Source organism: Cornus florida, unplaced genomic scaffold (genome assembly GCF_030987335.1).
Source record: "Cornus florida cultivar Cherokee Brave unplaced genomic scaffold, ASM3098733v1 CherokeeBrave_3.0.0_Hap2_Chr02, whole genome shotgun sequence".
Classification (NCBI taxonomy): Eukaryota; Viridiplantae; Streptophyta; class Magnoliopsida; order Cornales; family Cornaceae; genus Cornus; species Cornus florida.
The window spans coordinates 9,494,353-9,515,391 of record NW_026775572.1 but is presented as its reverse complement, the minus strand read 5'-3'; the positions used below and the strand labels follow the sequence as shown (position 1 = coordinate 9,515,391).

The 21,039-nt window shown below is 31.3% G+C and overlaps 1 long non-coding RNA gene across 1 annotated transcript; it reads left to right on the top strand.

Moving 5' to 3' along the window:
* Positions 1–5,492: 5,492 nt before the first annotated feature.
* Positions 5,493–18,857, top strand: LOC132293537 (uncharacterized). Its single transcript, XR_009477856.1, has 4 exons — positions 5,493–5,990; positions 7,930–8,014; positions 13,243–13,415; positions 17,425–18,857. It is a non-coding gene; the product is annotated as an uncharacterized LOC132293537 (long non-coding RNA).
* The last annotated feature ends 2,182 nt before the right edge of the window (positions 18,858–21,039 follow it).

Here is a 21,039-nt window from a genome sequence, read left to right as displayed (position 1 = left end):
TGCCGTGGATGTGAGACATGGATGTGCCATGATCAAAGGTAGATTAATCCGGTTTGTCTACCAGAGTTATTATACGCGTGGATCTCCACCATTAATGGGGGATCAGATCAGTGGATTGATTCAGTGTGGGCGAGCTCACCGTAGCGCATGAGCTCAGCCAATACCAGCACACACAAAGGCTTGGATCTAGCGCATGCAAGTGCATGGTAAGCACGTGGGCGCGCGTGGGAAACTATGTTGGCCTAATTCGACACTAGAAATTAAAACGGTCATAACTTAGTCATTTTAAATCGAAATTGGGTCATTCTTGAGCTCAAATTCAAGGATTTTTCGTCTTCTTTCCAATGGTACCAATTTCATTATCAGATTCCCATCCTACTAGGAGATATTTATGTTTTAGTGAGACAGTGTCGGAAAACTATTTAAACCAATATGGAGTATTTAGAGGAAACTATTTCTGACATATTTAGTTGCACTAATTTGTGTAAATATAATAAATTAATAATTTGTTATGGAAGGAAGTGTGTGTATATATATATATATATATATATATATATATATACACATATATAATAATTATATATATATATATATATATTAAATAATATATGTGTAGGTATATATATATAAAAATCATTTAAGATGATTAATATTATCATTCTTATTTGGCATATCTTGATAGGCTGGTTGTTAAATTAATGATATGCGTATAATATGCATGTGATGGCTATGTATGATTTAGCGTATTGTTAATTTTAAAGTTAATTCATGGTTAAAGTGTGGGCATGGATGAATTGTCAAATGATTAAATATATTACCTAAATATTTGTATGAATAGAATACATATATGGAAAGCATGGATGAATTGCTAATTAAATGTATGAATAAATATACCTGTGGAGGCATGGTTGAATTGCCAATGTATAAAATATACATACACGGAGGCATGGTTGAATTGCCAATGTATAAATAAATATACTTATGGAGGCATGGTTGAATTGCCAATATATAAATAAAAATATTTATAATGGCATGATTGATTTGCCAAAGCATAATTACGTTGTTATGTGTTAGATAATTAAAATATCATCTATGGTTGTTGTATGTATGGATTGGATTAGGGTTAGATATTCTTAAATGAGAATAGTTTAGTACTTACTGGTTAGTGTATTATTTAATATTAATAAAATAATATTGGGGAAGACATAGATGATTTGTCAAAGCTTGGATTTTGGATATGTGATTTAAACAATTAAAATCATTATCGGGTTGGGATTAAATAGAGTATTTCTTTTATTATAATTTATTGTTTAAGTGATTAAACAACTGATTAGGATGGAATTCAGGTTAAAGGAGTTTATTTTTTTTTTAAAAGAAATGGTGGATTGGTCTAGGTATGATTATTATTTTAATTATTATTTAATAGGTTTGAAAATTTAATAAATCTATTAGTGGATGTGATTAATGTAGTATATATAATTATTTATATATATGTACATCATGCTATATTAAAGTTAAATTCTTTATTAGGTTGGATTTTGATCAGAGATGATCTACTTATTGGTTTTCAGAGGTCTGGTAGAGAGAACTTGCTCGTAGGGTTTAACCCATGATTTATTTTTCAGGTTATTAGAAGTTCCAGTCTCGAGGTTAAGGATCCGCAGCTGTGAGACTGTTATTCATCTATTCATTTTGTGTACTTTTAAGTAGTATTGGATTATAGATAATGTTTTAAGGGGTCATTGGGTTATGGGATTCCCGAGTTGTAATTGTTGGAGAGTTATTAATTAATGAAAATTATTATTTATTAGTTTTTCTTCAGCGTATTATTTATTCTTTTATTTCACTTTGTATTCTGTGCTTGATTAAATACTTTAATTGTTTTGATATCCCTTAATTTTGTGCGCGGACTTGATCAACCCGTGTTTCGAAATTAGGGGGTATTACAAGAGAGAACCAGGTTAGACAGCAGAGAGAAACAAAGGCCCTTATTTGATTTGTTGTTGTACTCATTTTTAATCTAAATTGCACCCTTAAATTTAGATTTGTAAAAGCATGTGGTAGATAAATTGGTTCGCAATGTTAATATATAAGGATAAAGAACAAGAAGATGTACAATGGCAAGAACAATAAAATCTTTTTTACTTATCAAAAAAAAAAAAAAAAAAAAATAAAACAATGAAATCTTTTCATTTGAAGACCATCAATTCCACGGTGTTATCGTAAGTGATTGAGAGAGATGAGTTTGCTACTATTTACATTCATCATCAAACTTCTCACTAACACCCAATAAAAAAAAGAAAGAAGAAAAATCCGTAGATGGTCATCCTTAATTCCAACATGAGTGAGTAATCATTTTTATTAATTCACATAATATTCCAAATATCATCAACTATGAATCACGGACACTCCTCTCAGGGGTCCCGTACCCGTGTCGGATACTTTTCGGACACCGACACCCGTGTCCGAGGCTCGGACACGTGTCCGACACTTCTGTAAAATGTCCAAATATTATTTTTTATTAGACACGCGTGTCCGAGGCTCGGACACACGGTCCGACACTTCTGTGAGACAAGATTTTTTTTCTCTCACTCCTCTCAGTCTCTCCTCTTCTTCAATTATCTCTCTTCATGAACAAAATATATATATATACATATATATTTAAGTTACATGAACAAAACTTTGTGAAAGACTGAAAGTATATATATTTATTCATATACATATTTAGTTCATTATAGCTATGTCTCTTCTGCACATCTTCGTTTGGAATTTGGATCAACTTTATTTTTCATTTATTTTCTGTTTTGTCTTGTCCATATCTTTCTTATAACAGAGATGAAATTATTGAAATTAATTCTGTTCTTTATTGTTGTTTTATTTATCTGTACAAGATTCTAATAATTATATTTTGAATATATATATATATATATATATATAAAATTTTATAGGCGTATCCTCGCCCTGTCCGTGTCCTATTTTTTTGAAATTTGCCGTGTCGCCGTATCTGTGTCGTGTCGTACCCGTGTCCCGTATCTGTGTCCGTGCTTCATAGATCATCAACAATGTGCAAATATAAGGTTGCATCATGGGTAATGTAACAAGTCTATGTAACATTGTTTCCACCTTTAATTCTCAAATTATATCCTGATTGATAGACTACTTTTAGTCACTATTCTATTACTAAATGATGAAAAATCTATATATATATATATACATATATATATATATTTAAAAAACCCAAACCTAGAATTTTGATTCAAAATAATCAATAAATTGAGATCGCATGTAGCAATTTCTTTTAACTACATTTTTCTTGTATAACCCGGAAAGCTTATTTTTTGATAGAATTAAAATTTAAATATTCAAAATTTTATGAACTGAATTTTAAATACTAATTATAAATTGAAATTTTTATTTGTAACTGTTTGAAATTTAAATGTTCTCATTCTCAATTAAACCTAATTTTTAAGTAGTTGAAAGCACTTCATTGGCACATTTTTTTTTAAAAAAAATAAAATTAAATGTTAAATTGGGTTTTATAAAAAAAAATAAATAAATAAACCGCTTCACACTGTATCTCCTCTTATTGTAACTGGGTTACCACGTTCATCTCCTTGCGAAGAGGAACGCGCTGGTCTATAGATCTGCAAAAAATTCTTAGTGGGAGTGACTAGAGTGGTGCTGAAACTCTGGGCCCCTCAGACTTCTTCAAATAGAAAAAGGAAAGAGTTTGGGTTACCAGTTGTTAGTCAACGTTATAAGTAACCACATCTTAAGGCTTAATCCTCTTCAACAGCTCCTTGTCCTCGAAGTAGGCTTCATCGAAGTAGGCGTCATCCAAGTAGGCGTGCAGCAACTCTTGAATTTTTATAAAAGGATACATGGTAGTCAAATTGCACTCTTAAATTAGATTTGTAAATTGATTTGCTTTTCAAATATTTAAGGATTATAAAGAACAAGATTTACTTGAAATTTACAATGGCAAGAATTATAAAATCTTTTCATTTCTAAGACTATTAATTTAAATGAAATTGTTATCATAATATTACGTTTGTATGGGGAATAGAAATCCATACATTACTACATTTATTTTTCAATGCATGATGGTATAATAAACGATCACACTGTGTTGCATCAGTTGTTGCCGGCATTAGTCAGTAGACTTTCAAATAGCAAGTTAGGGTACAAAATTATAAATCAATTCAATTTAAAAGATCTTTAGTCCTCTTCTTCTTCTTTTCTTTTTCATTTTTTTTTTTATTTCCTTTTTGCAATTCAATTGTCATGCATTGACATGTCCTTAAAATTTTGGCACACATTTATTGATCACCGAAGATAGGGAATGGAGAGAGGTCGATTTGTTAGACATAAAACCTTAATTTAAAACGTTCAATCTATTCTTATGCTTTAAAGGGGAATCGATGTTTTGTTCAATTCTTTTTTATTTATTTTTATTTTGTTGTATTGACAAATTTGAGGGAACTCGCTACCAAAATCAATCGAAGCAATAAGCCACTCACTGGGTACACCAAAAAATTTAAATAAATAAAAATAAAGGAAGAATAGGAGGATTGTATTTATTTTGGGAAAAAGAAGAAAAAATAAAAATAAAAACCCAAACCTAGAATTTTGATTCAAAACTATCAAGAAATTGAGATCACGTGTAGCAATTTATTTAACTACATTTTTCTTGTACAAACCCGGAAAGCTTATTGCTTGATAGAATTAAAATTTAAATACTCAAAATTTTGTGAATTGAATTTTAAAAACTAATTATAAATTAAATTTTTTATTTGCAACTGTTTGAAATTTAAACATTCTATTTCTGAATTAAACCTTTTTATTTTTTTATTTTTTTTAGTAGTATTCACAATCTTGCCACTGAAAGCACTTCATTGTCATATTTTTTATTTTTTAAAATTAAATGTTAAAATGAGCTGCCTTAAAAATAACAAATAAATAAATTATCAAAATAGCATCACACTGACCCAAACACCCAACACCACCTTAATGTTTAGGTTTAGAAACTCCCCCAAACACCGCCTTGGTTTTCATATGAAAAAAGTTGCAATGGATAAAGTCGGCATTTAGGTGGTCAATGGAACCCAAATCCACTACTTTTGTTATTCAAGCTTGGGCCATTTCAAATTGAACCCAACAACATCTTAAGTCCAAACCAATTCCAATAATGTGTAACTTGGGTTTCAATGGGTTTTGTTCCTTATCTTCAGATAGACAGATTGGACATTGGTCCAATGCATTTATAACTTCAGACTTGTTCGGTTTAGTTCTCCAAGAACAGATTAATTTCAAAAAATTCACTATTCTTTAAAATTAAGTTATTTTTCTTAAACTGTTTTCACAAAATTAATTGTAACTTAGCTAAATTTTTTTTAATTTCAAATTCAATAATTCGGTGTCCGCAAAAATACAAGTCCAACACTCAATTGTCAATGTGAAAAAAGTTGTTGAGATTCATAAAATAAATTATCTTTATACATGCTCGCTCTTCCCTCCGCGTTACATATCTTCTCTCTCGTGCCTCCGTCTATCCATCTTCTCTCTCTCTCCGCCAAACCCTAACTTCTCATCATCTCTCTAATCCTCCATCTCTCCACACCACCTCATCCCTCCACCGAAGCCACCACTCTACCTCCATTCCATCTCCCCATCTCTCATCCACCACACTTCACCCGAAACCACAAGCCACCAACACCCCTTCTCTCTGGTCAAGCCGCCGCTGCGTCTTCTCCGGCCATTTCTCAGGCCGTCTCTGCATTGTCTTCGGCGATTCTCTGGCCTAAGTTCTCTATCTCTCGGATTCTCATTGGCCATTCCTCCGACCGTCGTTCTCATCTCAGGCCGTATCTCCGGCAATCTTCTCCATCGCGGGCCAATTTTCAGGCCGTCGCTGCGTTTTCTCCGGCCATTTCTCAAGCCGTCGCTGGTCACAATCCCTCTCTCCATCTTTCTCTGATATTCTCACTCGGGTAAGCATCCTTATCCCTTCCTCTTCCTCTTTTTATCTAAATATATGTGTGTACTTGTGAGTATCCTTGTGTAAAAAGTCTGAGAATAAGTGTTTTGATTTTTGAAATTACTGAGATTAGTAGTTTGAATTTGAGGATGATCTAGATTCATGATATACATTGTGATTTGGTATTTTGAGAAAAATTGAAGGGGCTGTGAATCTGAGATGATATATTTGTGTTTTTAATTTCTGAGAATCTGTGATATACATGGTTTGATTGTTTCAGTTTTGATGTTGGTATATATTCGGGATATGCATATATGTGGTTTGAAGTTTGGGAATTTTTGTTTTAGGCTGTGGCTGCGATGTCTGTGATCATATATATAGATGATGTGTGTTCTGAAATAGTGGAGAAGTTGTGACTGTGATGGGCTGTGAAGTTTGGGTAGTTTAGATATATATCGATGACGTATATGATTTGTGATCTGAAATTGTGATGGGCTGAGGCATTGGAGAAGTTTATATATATATACACGTGTGTGACTTGAACTTTGGATTCTAAAATTCTGAATTTTGGAATTTGATTCTTGTTATCGATTTAAACTGTTTAGTTCAAATTTCTAATGAGACTTTATCTTCTAAAAATGGTTTTGAGAGTGTTGCCGTTTGATTGAGTCGAGAAATAAATTTTTGAGGGAAGACCCTGACGATCGTTTGATGTTGAGTGTTAAAAATCTTTGGGAATTGTTTGGGCATTGTAGTTGATATTTATGCTTGAGAGTTTGACATTGAAAAATATTCTGAAGTTGCACTCTTGATTATTCTAATGGAAAGCATGTTCACACAAGTTCATATCCATGTGTTAAGACTTTGAAATTCTGAAATTTCATAATTGATGTTTTGAAATTGTTCAATAGCTGAGTTGTGATGTTCAATTTGGATAAGTTGTATTTGAAATTCTGTTGTATTTCAATTGGATAATTGGGATGAGTTGGATAATTTTGGAAAGGAACTTGAATGTCATTAAGCGTGCAAATAAATTCTGAAATTAGTGGAGACACAATCTTTGATATCTATATGTGTTCTATGCATGTATATGGTTTCTCTTGGAACTTTTTGACATGATTGATCTTCAATGCATATATGCTAATGTTTGCGGATCATTTGTGATGCTTAATTTCTGAAAATTCTAAGGGCTGAAATGTTTAGAGGTGTTATATAGTTTTCAAAATTGGAAATTGGGATTTGATAGCTGAAATGTGAAATGTGATTTGATTTTGTTTCTTCAAGTTTCAATCATTTTCAGAATTTGTCCAAAGTGTCCCTAATTGAGATGAACATGCTCTAAGTGCATCTTGCTTGATTTTTGCCATGTGAGGGCATTTCGTGTTGTTTGTGAGCGAATGTGATGTGAGTTATGAGTTGTATTGAAAATTGAGATAAGACAAATGACAAATCTCTCTAGAGCTAAGTTATTGCGGAGGAAACAGTTTTGGGAATTGGGACTAATTATCAAAAGTAGTATACACTGCACACTATATACATGTTTTGTTAATTAATTTCCATGAGAAAGAAAAGGTTGATATATTGTTGAAGGATGTCCATGACTTTAAGCTTTCATTCATTTATTTCTTGTGTGAATTGAATAATTTTTGTTGGGAACACTTACAGTAATAAATCTCTGCTTTTTTTATGAAATCAAGCATAATGAATGTATTCATTTATACAAATGTTCAAGTATAGAAGATTCATTGAGAGAGGTCGATTTGTTAGACATAAAACGTTAATGGTAAACGTTTAATCTATTCTTATGCTTTAAAGGGGAATCGATGTTCTTGTTAAATTTTTATTTTTATTTTGTTGTATTGACACTATCTCTCATCGGCCAATCCTCCCGCTGTCGTTCTCATCTTGGGCCGTATCTCCGGCAATCTTCTCCATCGTGGGCCAATTTTCAGGCCGTCGCTGCGTTTTCTCCGGCCATTTCTCAAGCCGTCGCTGGTCACAATCCCTCTCTCATCTTTCTCTGATATTCTCACTCGGGTAAGCATCCTTATCCCCTCCTCTTCTCTCTTTTTATCTAAATATATGTGTGTACTTGTGAGTATCCATGTGTAAAAAGTCTGAGAATAAGGGTTTTGATTTTTCAGATTACTGAGATTAGGAGTTTGAATTTTATGATGATCTATATTCATGATATACATTGTGATTTGGTATTTTGAGAAAAATTGACGGGGCTGTGAATCTGAGATGATATATATGTGTTTTTAATTTCTGAGAATCTGTGATGTATATGGTTTGATTGTTTCAGTTTTGATGTTGGTATATGTTCGGGATATGCATATATGTGGTTTGAAGTTTGGGAATTTTTGTTTAAAGTTGTGGCTGTGATGTCTGTGATCATATATATAGATGATGTGTGTTCTGAAATTGTGGAGAAGTTGCGACTGTGATGGGCTGTGAAGTTTGGGTAGTTTTGATATATATCTATGTGTGATGACATATGTTTTGTGTTCTGAAATTGTGATGGGCTGAGGCATTGGAGAAGTTTATATATATATACGTGTATGACTTGAACTTTGGATTCTAAAATTCTGAATTTTGGAATTTGATTCTTGTTGTCGATTTAAACCGTTTAGTTCAAATTTCTAATGAGACTTTATCTTCTAAAAGTGGTTTTGAGAGTGTTGCCGTTTGATTGAGTCGAGAAATAAATTTTTGAGGGAGGACCATGATGATCCTTTGATGTTGAGTGTTAAAAATCTTTGGGAATTGTTTGGGCATTGTAGTTGATATTTATGCTTGAGAGTTTGACATTGAAAAATATTCTAAAGTTGCACTCTTGATTATTCTAATGGAAAGTATGTTCACACAGGTTCATATCCAAGTGTTAAGACTTTGAAATTCTGAAATTGCAAAAATGATGTTTCGAGTTTGTTCAACACATGAGTCGTGATGTTCAATTTGGATAAGTTGTATTTCAATTGGATGAGTTGGATAATTTTGGAAAGGAACTTGAATGTCATTAAGCATGCAAATAAATTCTGAAATTAGAGGAGACACAATCTTTGATATCTATACGTGTTCTATGCATGTATATGGTTTCTTTTGGAACTTTTTGACATGATTGATCTTCAATGCATATATGGTCATGTATGCGGATCATTTGTGATGCTTAACTTCTGAAAATTCTAATGGCTGAAATGTTTAGAGGTGTTATATAGTTTTCAAAATTGGAAATTGGGATTTGATAGCTGACTAACAACTGGTAACCCAGTTACAATAAGAGGAGATATTTATTTATTTATTTATTTTTATAAAACCCAATTTAACATTTAATTTTATTTTATTTTTTAAAAAATGTGCTAATGAAGTGCTTTCAACTACTTAAAAATTAGATTTAATTGAGAATGAGAACATTTGAATTTCAAACAGTTACAAATAAAAATTTCAATTTATAATTAGTATTTAAAATTCAGTTCATAAAATTTTGAATATTTAAATTTTAATTCTATCAAACAATAAGCTTTCCGGGTTATACAAGAAAAATGTAGTTAAAAGAAATTGCTACATGTGATCTCAATTTATTGATTATTTTGAATCAAAATTCTTGGTTTGTGTTTTTTAAATATATATATATATATATATATATATATATATATCTATATATTTTTCATCATTTATATAGATTTTTCATCATTTAGTAATAGAATATTGACTAAAAGTTGTCTATCAATCAGGATATAATTTGAGAATTAAAGGTGGAAACAATGTTACATAGACTTGTTACATTACCCGTGATGAAACCTTATATTTGCATATTGTTGATGATATTTGGAATATTATGTGAATTAATAAAAATGATTACTCACTCATGTTGGAATTAAGGATGACCATCTACGGAATTTTCTTCTTTCTTCTTTTTATTGGGTGTTGGTGGGAAGTTTGATGATGAATGTAAATAGTAGCAAACTCATCTCTCTCATTCACTTATGATAACACCGTGGAATTGATGGTCTTCAAATGAAAAGATTTATGATTTAATTTGACTAAAGGGAAATAGGAATGTAACTTTTTTTTTTTAAGAAAAAAGGAAATTGTAGGAATTTGAAGAGTAAAAGAAGGAGAAAAAAAATAAAAAAAGGAAATAAGAAATAATTTTTGTAAATGAAGATTTTAGATATAAAGGACCATAAGTAAAAGATCAAATTATGATTTAATTGACGAAAGGGAAATAGGAATGTAACTTTTTTTTTAAGAAAAAAAGGAAATTATAGGAATTTGAAGAGTAAAAGAAGGGAAAAAAAAAAAAATGAAATAAGAAATAATTTTAGTAAATGAAGATTTTAGATATAAAGGACAATAATTAAAAGATCAAATTATGATTTAATTGACCAAAGGGAAATAGGAATGTAACCTTTTTTTTTTAAGAAAAAAGGAAATTATAGGAATTTGAAGAATAAAAGAATGGGGAAAAAAAAAAAAAAAGGAAATAAGAAATAATTTTAGTAAATGAAGATTTTAGATATAAAGGACAATAATTAAAAGAACAAATTATGATTTAATTGACGAAAGGGAAATAGAAATGTAACCCTTTTTTTTTTTTTTAAGAAAAAAGGAAATTATAGGAATTTGAAGAGTAAAAGAAGGGAAAAAAATAAAAGGAAATAAGAAATAATTTTAGTAAATGAAGATTTTAGATATAAAGGACAAGAATTAAACTTATTTGCTTTGACTTTTCAAAATGGATGACTAATATAGGAAATCTAAAAATAATATTGTCTAAAATAATAAAAGTTTTTTCCCATAATTAAATCTCATAAATTCATTAAAAAGGGTAAATAAATACTTATGCATTTATTATATAACTTTCATATAAAAAATATTGAAAGTAAACTAATTTCACATTAATTACTAATCATGTTTGAGGTTTATAAATATTCTAAAAAATATTATATACATTATATTTAAATTAATTAACTTTTTATCTCATATTTAAAGCTCGTATCTTACACACTCACTTATTGCTAAGAAAATTATATAATTTTCTTATTACTCATTAATCATGTTTAAGGGTATAAATATCCTACAAAAAAATTTAAATTTATATTACTTAAGTTTCTTTTCTATTTAAATCTCACATACCCATTTATTAGTAAGATAATTATATAAATAATTACACATTAAATTATTTATTTTGTTTACAAAAATATTAGAATAAAATTAAGTATTTAACTAAAAAAAAAAGGCTTATATTTAAGTATTTAACTATATAATTCACATTGAATTATATTTGTCATAATTAAACACAATGAATTATATTTGTCCTAATTAAACACATTGAATTAAGGAAGCTTTGGAAAAAAAATAAAAAAATTAAGGAGGTTATAATAGTATAGTAATCTTATATGACTATATAATTAAGGATAGTGATAGATGGGCCGATAATTTTGGCAGAATATATATGGCAATCCAGGTAAGCAACTTTAACAATTAAAAAAAGGACAGAAAATAAAAGAGGAAACAATATATGCATCCGCAGATTATCTTTCCTGTCAAATTCTAGGCTAAGTATCTGATAGTTATCAAATCTCTCCCTCTTTGTTTCGTCTCTTTAAACAATATTTCTTACCTTTTGATTTTTAAAGTATGGTTGCAATTTCATATCATATATCATATTCATATATATCTATATATATTGTATCATGTGTGTAATTTTTTTTTTTGAAGGTAAATATGTGTATTTATTTATTTGATTATATTGTTCATTCACAGTCTTTAAAAAATTTTCAAAGAGATATTAGAGAAAGAAATAGAATGAGAAAAAGAAAGAAAGGAGAGAGGAGATGAGAGAGAGAGATGAAAATGGCTTAGCTGGTTGAAATGACAGATGAGAGAGTAATCGGTCAAATATTTCGGTTGAAATATCATTTTCCTATAATTAAATACATGAAATTAAGAAGGCTACACTAATATAGTGATCCTATTACCTATATAACTATATAATTTAACACGTGTAATTAAAAATCTCACACTAATATAGTGATCTATATATAACTATATAATTAAACGCATTGAATTATGGAGGCTATATATACTAGTATAGTGATTCTATATAATTATATAATTTAACACATGTAATTATATGATTTATATCTATATAATCAAACACATTGAATTAAGGAGGCTATACTATTAGTATAGTGATCCTGTATAACTATATAATTAAACACATTGAATTAAGGAGGCTATATATATATATATATATATATATATATATATATATATAATGATCCTATATAACTATGTAATTAAATAAGGCTTAATTTAATTAGTAATTAATTATAATTTAAGTTGTTAATTACATGAATGTAGTCACTTTCATAAGAACTAGTAATTCAATACGAACTAGTAGTTCCATAGCAACTAATTACAACCTTGGGTAGTCACATCATCAAATTGGAGGCTGAGAAGATTTTTTTGCATACAATGATACAAGTTATGTACAAGTGTACAACTGACAAGGTTTTATATATTGCAAAAAATAACATATTGGAGGCGGGAGTTTCTTTTGCATTTAATGCATACAAGACAAGGGTTTGAAAAGTTGAAATCCAATGAATATGTGGCTGTGGCCCGTGGGTTTGGTGGAGTGCATGGAGATTGGAGACAATGGAGTGTTAGACTCATTATACTCTACCAAACTCTTATTTCTCAGACACCACATCTCTCTCATCTACTGAAAGTCACATAAACATTGAGCTTGAACAATAATCTCATCTGCAAATACGGAAGAAGAACATGTATATACTCAAATCAAATGGTTGGTTTTTTATTCCTCTAAGTATTTTTTGATTTCAACAATAATCTCATCTTCAAATAGGGAACAAAAACACGTTTATACTCAAATCAATTGGCTGGTTTTTATTTGTCAAACTTTGAGCTTCAACAAAAATCTCATCTACAAATAGGGAACAAGAACAGGTATATACTCAAATCTATTTGCTGGTTTTTATTCCTCAAGTATTTTTTGATTTTAAGTTTCAAAGTAATGGCCGGACTGCCAAGTTGGTGCTGCTAAGTTGTTAACATACATCTTAAGTATTTCGTATTTTCTCATTCTTTTCTTGGTGCTGCTAAGTTGTTGCTCCCTTAATGCATCAGTAATGTACTAACAAATTAAAAATTACATTTAGTGTGTAGAATTATATTTATTGCTTATGTGTGTAGAATTTCAATTTAGTGTGTAGAATTTCAATTTAATATTTCAGGTGCAAACTTGCAAAGTGCGGATTGTGCAAGTGTGATCAGTGGTGATATACTGATATGTAATTGAAGGCTAAAGTCACTAAAGTATTGTGGTGCAGTGCAACTGTACAAGTGCAAGTGTGGGAATTCAGTATTCGGTATTCACAGAATCACAATAAAGTGATAAACCAATAAGGTACTTATAAGTTATAATTATATAATTTATATCATACTAAATTACTAATATACTGTATCATGCATTCATGTATGGTTGTATGCCTAACTGCCTATATATATATCTTTAATACTCCAATATACTATTTTCTATGCCGTGTCCAAGTATCTGTGTCCGAGTTTTGGACACTTTTATTCCGTGTCCCCGTGTTTTATAATTTAATAGATAGATGGATCCGACCTCTAGACATGTACCCGAGTCCGACACCCGTACCCGAGTCCGGGTAACATAGGTCAACTTTGGAACATGAAGTGTATTTGACAATTAATAAAGGAGTAACTGATATGTGACCCTTCCCAGCAATGGAAGATGGAGAGCCATCCGCAAGGCGGACCTTGCGTTGGCCAGAGTAGATACTATAAGATTGGAAGAGTGAGGACATACTAGTCATATTGTCTGAAGCACTAGAATCAATGATCCATGGTGTTGAAGATGTAGATACGCTATGTGCAGACGCAATAGTACCCGAGTGGGCATAAGTGGAGGTTGGCTGAGATGATGCCTCCATTTGGTTGAAGAATTGCTTAAACTTGTCCAAATCAGCTTGAGTCAAGATAACTGTGGCAGAAAATGTAGAGGCAGGGTTGTCAGGAGTTGACAACGAGACTGGTTGTGTAACAGAATGTGTAGAGGATCGAGGCTGTTGTTTCTGTTGCGGTAGACGTCCATGTAGAGCATAACAACGAGATTTGATGTGACCAATTTTTCCGCAATGGTCACACCGTCCACGTTGTTGTCCCAGACGAGGACCGGTAGTAGTGCTCTGAACTGACTGGGATGGTGAAGTTCCTGAAAGGTTGGGAATCCGAACTGCCATAGCAGAACGATCAACAGAAGCAACACCTAATGGATGAGTCCAGCGACTCTTATCTGACAACACATAGGAATATGCATCCTCAAGAGTAGGGAATGAAGATAAACCCAATAAATGAATACGAGCATACTCAAACTCATCGTTCAACTCGGCAAGAAACTGAAACACTTGATTCTTCTCCACAATTCCTGCATATAAAACTGCATCATTTGGATCTTCCAAGAGTGGAAGGAATTATAATATGACATCTCCTCCCAAATAGCACGAAGCTTGGCGATGTAACCTGAAACTGTCAAGTCACCCTGAGAAATCCTGGTGATATCTCGCCCCAGGTGAAAAATTCGTGCATTATTTTGCCTCTGAGAATAAGTGCATTGAACTGAATCCCAAATCTGCTTAGCAGTCTTCATAAACATATAGCCAACAACTATGTTTGGTTGCAGCGAATTGACTTAGCCAAGACATAAGAGCAACTCCAATGGTCTTCTATATTGGGTTTTCAAACTCATAATTTGAGAGATGAGTGAAAAACAGGTTCTCCAATGGCCTTTCATTTGGCCTCTCAAAATTTGAAAATCTCATTTTTTCTCTCAAATGTAAGAGCTACCAAAATTTTTTAGCAAGTCTGTTTAATGGCCTACGACGCCGTTTCTTCACATCTCAGCCGACCCTTTCTCTCTCATTTGCAACAACCCTATCCCTCTCATCTGCAACATCCCCTTTCTCTCTCATCTGCAACAACCGAAGATGCTGCTCAGCCATGGTTCTGAGTGGTCCAATCGTGGCTCCCTTCACCATCGCCGTGGTTCTGGGTTATGGCATGAGCTCCGGTGAAGAGGGCGGCAGCGACCGGAGATCAGATGAATTTGGGTTGTGGCATGAGCTCCCATGAAGACACCTGCAGTGGTAGATTCCTCAGGTCTTCTTAGCCTATTGGTGGGATGGGGTGGTAAGATGAACTGAAATATATGGGTTTTGAGCTTCTGATTCTTGTAGATTTTGTAGTTTGCAGTTGCAGAGAGAGAAAGAGAGAGAGAGAGAAAGGGCAAGTTCTCAGATAGAGGCGATTGGGGAGGCTGATATGATTTACCCTAAAAATATATATATTTTTAATAATTATATAATCAAATATATAATACACACACACACACACACATATATAAAGAAAAAAAAATTATATAAAAAAATTAATTCACAAATAGTGGTAAAAAAAATTATAAAAAATTTGTTTTTTTTTTATTTTTGTTCCTTTTTTGACCCAATATTTTAGATTTTTGCTCCTTTTTAATTAGATTTAATTTTAGTTTCCTTCTAATATCTAGAACTTGACTTGGAATGTGCCTAATATTAATATTATTGATGCAAATATGAATGGTAGGAATGGTGATTGGGGAGGCTGATATGATTTACCTTAAAACTATATATATTTTTAATAATTATATAATCAAATATATAAAATACACACACACACACACACACACACACACACACACATATATATAAATAAAAAAAATTATATAAAAAAATTAATTCACAAATAGTGGTAAAAAAAAATTATAAAAAATTTGTTTTTTTTATTTTTGTTCCTTTTTTGACCTAATATTTTAGATTTTTGCTCCTTTTTAATTAGATTTAATTTTAGTTTCCTTCTAATATCTACAACTTGACTTGGAATGTGCCTAATATTAATATTATTGATGCAAATATGAATGGTAGGAATGGTAGTTGAAAAAGAATGGTGGTTGTGTCAAAAAATAGCATTTTGCACCATTGGAGCAGAATTGCTAAATTGCAGCATTTTGACACTGTAGCACCTGTCAAAATATAGATTTGGCATCCAATTTAGCATTTTACCATTGGAGATGCTCTAACCATAGCGTTATCTGCAAACCACCGTGGATATGCCTTCTTTGACTCAGCTGGCTCTTTCTCAGAACCAGTAATATATCCAATCTTGCCTTTGCCACCAATGAATATCTTGGCAGACTGTGCTCAAATCAAATAGTTGGAACCATCCAATTTCACTGTGGTGATTTGAAGTCTTGGATTTTCTGATGAGTTGGTGGGAAAATGGCACCACCACCCATAGAACGTGAGCCAAGAGAATTAACAGTCGAGGATCCTAAATCTGCCATAATCTGTCACAAGACAATAAAAAAAACTCCAAAAATATCACAAATTCTGTTAATAAATCAAAGGGTCTCCTCAGACCATTCTCGAAAAATCCAAATACATACCTTTTTTAAGGAGCGCTACCCGCTTACATATAGCCAGACAACCTCCTTCTTAATATTCGGAATCTCTTTGTAAACTATATTTTTTTTACTCAAGCCCTTCTAGGTGTTGGAAACCAACTATCGCAATTTATCCAACCCTAGAAGAGTGAAAAAGAAATTGTAAAACTTAAAAATACCTGTTTTTGATCACAAAACAGTAACACAGAAAAACATATGTAGGTAACGTCACAAGATGTCACAAACAGCCTAAGGTAGCTGTCGCACAAGCAACAAGGCTGCTGAAAGGTGTGGAAATGTGTTGGCTCTGATACCAAGTAAAAATATATAAAAAGAAGAGAAAAGAGAGAATTGCGTAAAGGCTTGAATGAGATGAATTACTCATTCACAGCTCTAGTATTTATAGATAAAATGAACACATGCTCATATTACAATAAAGGAAACTAAATTATCAAACTCAAATCATAACTTATTCTAAAGCATATTCTATGGCATAGTCAAATCTCTGCTATTTTGGTAAGTCATACCATAAATCGTGGTATCATATATATGCTATTATATGCATAGTCAAATCTTTGCTATTATGGTAAGTGATACCATAAATCGTGGTATCATAAATGCTAACAAAATATATGTGTGTACTTGTGAGTATCCATGTGTAAAAAGTCTGAGAATAAGGGTTTTGATTTTTCAAATTACTGAGATTAGGAGTTTGAATTTTATGATGATCTATATTCATGATATACATTGTGATTTGGTATTTTGAGAAAAATTGATGGGGCTGTGAATCTGAGATGATATATATGTGTTTTTAATTTCTGAGAATCTGTGATATATATGGTTTGATTGTTTCAGTTTTGATGTTGGTATATATTCCGGATATGCATATATGTGGTTTGAAGTTTGGGAATTTTTGTTTTAGGCTGTGGCTGTGCTGTCTGTGATCATATATATAGATGATGTGTGTTCTGAAATTGTGGAGAAGATGTGACTGTGATGGGCTGTGAAGTTTGGGTAGTTTTTATATGTATCTATGTGTGATGACATATGATTTGTGTTCTGAAATTGTGATGGGCTGAGGCATTGGAGAAGTTTATATATATATACATGTATTACTTGAACTTTGGATTCTAAAATTCTGAATTTTGGGATTTGATTCTTGTTGTCGATTTAAACTGTTTAGTTCAAATTTCTAATGAGACTTTATCTTCTAATAGTGGTTTTGAGAGTGTTGCCGTTTGATTGAGTCAGAAATAAATTTTTGAGGGAGGACCATGATGATCCTTTGATGTTGAGTGTTAAAAATCTTTGGGAATTGTTTGGGCATTGTAGTTGATATTTATGCTTGAGAGTTTGACATTGAAAAATATTCTAAAGTTGCACTCTTGATTATTCTAATGGAAAGCATGTTCACACAAGTTCATATCCATGTGTTAAGACTTTGAAATTCTGAAATTGCAAAAATGATGTTTTGAGATTGTTCAACACATGAGTTGTGATGTTCAATTTGGATAAGTTGTATTTGAAATTCTGTTGTATTTCAATTGGATACTTGGATGAGTTGGATAATTTTGGAAAGGAACTTGAATGTCATTAAGCATGCAAATAAATTCTGAAATTAGAGGAGACACAATCTTTGATATCTATACGTGTTCTATGCATGTATATGGTTTCTTTTGGAACTTTTTGACATGATTGATCTTCAATGCATATATGCTCATGTGGATCATTTGTGATGCTTAATTTCTGAAAATTCTAAGGGCTGAAATGTTTAGAGGTGTTATGTAGTTTTCAAAATTGGAAATTGGGATTTGATAGCTGAAATGTGAAATGTGATTTGATTTTGTTTCTTCAAGTTTCAATCATTTTCAGAATTTGTCCGAAGTGTCCCTAATTGAGATGAACATGCTCTAAGTGTATCTTGCTTGATTTTTGCCATGTGAGGGCATTTCATGTTGTTTGTGAGCGAATGTGATGTGAGTTATGAGTTGTATTGAAAATTGAGATAAGACAAATGACAAATTTCTCTAGAGCTAAGTTATTGCGGAGGAAACAGTTTTGGGAATTGGGACTAATTATCAAAAGTAGTATACACTGCACACTATATACATGTTTTGTTAATTAATTTCCATGAGAAAGAAAAGGTTGATATATTGTTGAAGGATGTCCATGACGTTAAGCTTTCATTCATTTATTTCTTGTGTGAATTCAATAATTTTTGTAGGGAACACTTACAGTAATAAATCTCTGTTTTTTTTTTATGAAATCAACAATAATGAATGTATTCATTTATACAAATGTTCAAGTATAGAAGATTTTGGTACATTTATTTATTGATCACCGAAGATAATGAATGTATTCAATAATGAATGTATTCTTGTGTGAATTCAATAATGAATGTATTCAACCAATTTTGGTACACATATTTATTGATCACCGAAGATAGAGCATGGAGAGAGGTCAGGGTCCAAAAGCAAAATGGTTGATGGGCCAGCAGGTAAGAAAGCCTCATTTAGTGTCTCTCATTTCCCTTTAGGCAAGGTTATATGTACCCTTGTTTTGGGGCTACTACAAGTCTTGATTCTCCAAAATTTCTTGAAAAATAACATTTGAGTCCCTTTGTAAGACATAAAACATTAATGGAAAGCGTTTAATCTATCCTTATATTTTAGTTGGAATCGTTATCACTTAAAACATTAAACATATTTAAGTGGATAAAAGCGATTCTATTTAGTGTTCCAAGTTTTACTCGTTAAATAGAGTGGTGGTGTTCAAATTTCTTTTGGTTTTGTTGTATTGCATTAGCTGCAGGTCTTAGAGCATGGACAAACTTAAGGGAACTCGCCAAATCCATCGAAGCTAGAAAAAACTCATCAAATTTGAAAAAAGGAGAATATATTAAAAATTAAAATCAATTATGAATTGGTTTAACTCTTATCTTTTTGTGCAAAATTATGGATGTCAGATTTTGGATAAAACCGATTCAGTTAGTATTTTAATTCTTATTCATCAAATAGAGTAGTAGTGTTCAAATTTCTTTTGATTTTGTTATATTGCATTAGTGGAAGGTCTTGGAACATGGACAAATTTGAGGGAACTCACCACCAAAATAAATCGAAACGAGAAGCCACCATGTGTGCGTACATCAAAATAAATAAATACTACTCTTATTAGAGAAATTTGAAACAAAGAAAAAGAATAAAAGCAATTGTGAATTAGTTATATTCAAGATTATGGATGTCAACGATTTAGTTCTATCCATTGTGCAAACTGATGAAGAAAGTTGGGCTATGTTTTCAGTATCTCCTTACCAAATACCTTGGATCTAATAGCCACTTTTCACATGCAATGAGAAAATGAAATATAACTCTAAAAACATAAGCAGATTGCAATTATGAAGGAAAAAAGCAGAAGAAAAAAAGAGTCTTTAAAGTTGATTAAATTTAGATTTTCGTCACTTTATTATTTATTTTTTGAAGTCTTTCAACTTTTTCACCAGAAAAAAACACCGGTCATGCAATCAAATTGGACCCTCATTAATATGAGTTATTTGTGGGCAAGGTAAAGGAATTAGAAAATAAAAAACTAAAAAGATCAAAAATCAAGATCAAATGCATGTTAGTTTATTTTAATAATCGATTATATATATGTTTTATGTCAGCGACAAAGTAAGGGTACTAAAATAGTACTTGATGGTATATGAGAATTCTTTGCCAATCAAGTCGTACTTTGAGTAGAAAACAAACCAGATTATAATATTACCCACCTACAAATTAATGCACTGTTCTCTTGTTCATTTTATGGCTCTTAAGTTTTTCCGCACTCTTCAAATTTTGGTTTATGTGATGAAAGAGCTTAAATGGATTCCGTTTACAAAGATTCCACACAACGTTTCCAAATCCATGAGTTTGAGACCTATCTCCCTCAAATATTTCGTGTTGGTTATAATTGACTTGTGCTCTTATTTATTTTGGAAAATGATTTGTTGCACTGAATAGTTGCATTAAATTGCTAGACATACTCTTTTAATGGTTCACTTATGCAATATATAAAAATTGAATTGCTAGACTTACTCTTTTAATTGTTCAATTATGTAACATATAAGAAGTGGAGCCCTCCACTTAGTTATATTTGGTATAGCTAATTAAAAATTATTCGGTTAAGTAATTCAGTATAAGTGTTTGGTGTAAGTATCACCACTCATTTATTTTATTCTCACCCTCAAACCGTGTTGGTTACAAAATGACATCTGCACTTATTTATAGGCACAATCACTCCTTCGAAATTTTTCATAAATTCGATACCCTTCTAAAATATTCTTTGCAACAAAATGTCAAATATTTTAGAATCGATCACAACATAAATGCATAAAAATAAATAAATACTACTTTTGTGCTCCTTTAATTTGGGGTTCATCTCACTTTTAATTTGAAAAGTCACTCAATGATTTTCATAGACACTTGTTTAGTGTATTACATTTTTGGGATTGGTTTGTGCTCACTTTAATTAAAAGTTCACCCTTTATATAGGCATCAGC